Below are 3713 nucleotides of genomic sequence, written 5' to 3' on the forward strand. Positions count from 1 at the left end.
TGGGGACTACACCCAGTGGGTGCACTTAGCGTGCCCCCACTTGAAAGTATCCATTCGACTATGCTTTGGCTAGATTCTGGGTGGACATAAGAAAATTCAACACTCAAAGACTCCCGTCGACTGACTCTAGTCAACAAGAGACTCAGGGACTACACCCAGTGGGTGCACTCGGCATGCCCCCACTGGATCATGCACACCCAGTGGGTGTGCCCTGCGCAAACCCACTAGCAGAAAGCTTACTACAAGAAAAGAAGAAATTTTGACTAGAAATCATACTCATAATGGTACTTACTCGGACATTGGTCTCCAACACGGTGCTGGCGTCGTAGGCGTCCTTCAGTCGGCTACACATCAAGCCCACATGGATCAACGCTTCCTTACTCGCCCCCACCTGATCCTTTGGGACATGGTACACGGGTAAAGAAGTAGCCGGAGTTGACGGAGGTGGAGGAGTTGGCCTCGAGGCTGGGATCATCGCCATTCCACTCACAGGAGCTTGGGTAGACCTGACAGGGGCACCACTGCCGACGAAGATGTTGAACCACCCCGTGCCAGAGGGCTCGGCCTTGCGATTTTGGCAGCGACCTTTGCTGGAGAAACATGAGCCGTCTGGTGGGAGAGGTGTCCTTGATTGGTGTGTCAGCACCTGGCACTCTCTCCCGGATAGCGTATGGATTTGGCAGGTCAACACTCGCTTCATCATCTAGCTGGATAATCTCAGGCGGTCTGCATAAATCGGAGAAGTCATCAAAGTTCAGTCGGAAAATGCATAATCATATGGGATAATTGATACAACATACCTTTGGAAGTAGTGACATCTGCCGCGTCGGCTTCACTCGGGCCAGGCTTGCGGGCGTGCGGGTCTACTGAGCTTGTCGAGGCGTGTTGCTGCAAGAACAAAACAGCACTCGGTCAGTGGCTGAATGGATTCAAAAATGAACGAAGAGTCGGTGAGAATGCTTACTTCGAGGCCACAGGCACCACCACCCGGATCCGCGGCACGAAAGCCTTCCGAGGCTTGGAGGAGATCTGTTTGGGCAACTTGGGTTGTTTCTCCGCCGACCTCTCAGCCTCGGCGCGGGCGTGCTTGGAACTCTAAGTCGCCCGACCAGAAGCAGTCGGCTGTTGAGTTTCTCTAGCCTTGTCCTTCGGGTCATGCAACACATTGGAGTAGGGTTCTTTGGGGGCCTCATAAGATGGGGAGGACTCCACCTCTTCCCCCTCTTCCGAACTCTCATCATCATCATCGTCATTGTCGTCACACTCGTCATCGTCAGACCTCCCCGAGTACTGCTGCTCAGTGTCACTCGTCACATCTTGAGGTGAGTGGTCCACCATGGGGATCCGGTAGATCCAGTTCTGGAAGTCCTTAAAGCAGATACATGAAAACATAAGGATAAACTGTACATAATACAACCTACAACTAAACCGATTGAGTCAAAGACAAATACCTCAATGGGCGGCAGGTCCTTGTGAAAGGCTGGCACCAGCCGAGTCCCCCGTGGATTGTCGCGGGCACATGTGATGGCCCTGATTTTGGCGCCCACCTCCTTCTTGGTGAGGTCTTCTGGATGTACCCGAGTGGAAATACAACCACATGTGGTGAGCCCTGGCCTACAGCGGCTGGATGCGCCGACTGAAGAAAGTCTCCAGCAAGTCCATGCCATTCACCCCAGCGTTCACAACGCCTATTAACGCACCGAACAGGATGTCAATGCCCACCTTCTCCTCCTTCTCTATGATGAGAGTCGGCGGAGCCCGTATCCTCTCGGTCGAGTACGATGGGAGGCCCGATTGCCTGTTGGCATTGGGGACGTCCTTGCAGTAGAACCAGGTTCCTTGCCACCCCTTGACAGAGTCGGGGAAACTCATCTTGGGGAAAGACCTCCCCCCATGGACCTGGATGCCCAGACACCCGCGCAGCTGGGTGACGTGGGTTTTCTCACTAGTCAGCGAGTCCTTCTTGTAGGGAAATGTAACATGCAATTTCAAAATTTTCCTACGCTCACGCAAGAACTATCTAGGAGATGCATAGAAATGAGGGGGAGAGTGTATCTATGTACCCTCGTAGACCATAACCGGAAGCGTTTCTCAACATGGTTGATGTAGTCGAACTTCTTCGTGCTTCAACTGATCAAGTATCGAATGCACGACACCTCCGTGTTCTGCACAAGTTCAGCTCGGTGACGTCCCTCGCCTTCTAGATCCAACAAGTTGTCGAGGTAGTAGATGAGTCCCGTCAGCACGATGGTGTGGTCACAGTGATGGTGAAGTGATCCGCGCAGGGCTTCGCCTAAGCACTACGAAGATATGACCGTGGGAGTAAACGGTGGAGGGGGGGGGGCACCGCACACGGCTAACAATTGTCTTGGTGTGCTAGGGGTCGCCCCTCACATATATATAGGTGGTGTTGGAAATATGCCCTAGAGGCAATAATAAAAGGATTATTATTATATTTCCTTGTTCATGATAATTGTCTTTATTCATGCTATAATTGTATTATCCGGAAATCGTAATACACGTGTGAATACATAGACCATAATATGTCCCTAGTAAGCCTCTAGTTGACTAGCTCGTTGATCAACAGATAGTCATGGTTTCCTGACTATGGACATTAGATGTCGTTGATAACGGGATCACATCATTAGGAGAATGATGTGATGGACAAGACCCAATCCTAAGCATAGCACAAGATCATGTAGTTCATTTTGCTAGAGCTTTTCCAATGTCAAGTATCTTTTCCTTAGACCATGAGATCGTGTAACTCCCGGATATCGTAGGAGTGCTTTGGGTGTACCAAACATCACAATGTAACTGGGTGACTATAAAAGTACACTACAGGTATCTTCGAAAGTGTCTGTTGGGTTGACACAGATCGAGACTGAGATTTGCCACTCCGTATGATGGAGAGGTATCTCTGGGCCCACTCGGTAATGCATCATCATAATGAGCGCAAAGTGACCAAGTGTTTGGTCACGGGATCATGCATTATGGTACGAGTAAAGTGACTTGCCGGTAACGAGACTGAACGAGGTATTGGGATACCGACGATCGAGTCTCACGCAAGTAACGTACCGTTTGACAAAGGGAATTGTATACGGGGTTGATTGAATCCTCGACATCGTGGTTCATCCGATGAGATCATCGAGGAGCATGTGGGAGCCAACATGGGTATCCAGATACCGCTGTTGGTTATTGACTGGAGAGCCGTCTCGGTCATGTCTACGTGTCTCCCGAACCCGTAGGGTCTACACACTTAAGGTTCGGTGACGCTAGGGTTGTATGAATATAAGTATGCAGCAAACCGAAAGTTGTTCGGAGTCCCAGATGAGATCCCGGACGTCACGAGGAGTTCCGGAATGGTCCGGAGGTAAAGAATTATATATAGGAAGTGCTGTTTCGGCCATCAGGATAGTTTCGGGGTCACCTGGTATTGTACTAGGACCACCGGAAGGGTCCTGGGGGTCCACCGGGTGGGGCCACCTATCCCGGAGGGCCCCGTGGGCTGAAGTGGGAGGGGAACCAGCCCCTAGTGGGCTGGTGCGCCCCCCCCCCCTTGGGCCCCTCCTGCGCCTAGGGTTGGAAACCCTAGGGTGGGGGCGCACCACTTGCCTTGGGGGGCACTCCACCCCCTGGCCGCCGCCCCCTTGGGAGATTCCCATCTCCAGGGCCGGTGCCCCCCTGGGGGCCTATATAAAGGAGGGGGGGAGGGA

The sequence above is a fragment of the Triticum dicoccoides genome, chromosome 4B (assembly GCF_002162155.2).
Source record: "Triticum dicoccoides isolate Atlit2015 ecotype Zavitan chromosome 4B, WEW_v2.0, whole genome shotgun sequence".
Taxonomy (NCBI): Eukaryota; Viridiplantae; Streptophyta; class Magnoliopsida; order Poales; family Poaceae; genus Triticum; species Triticum dicoccoides.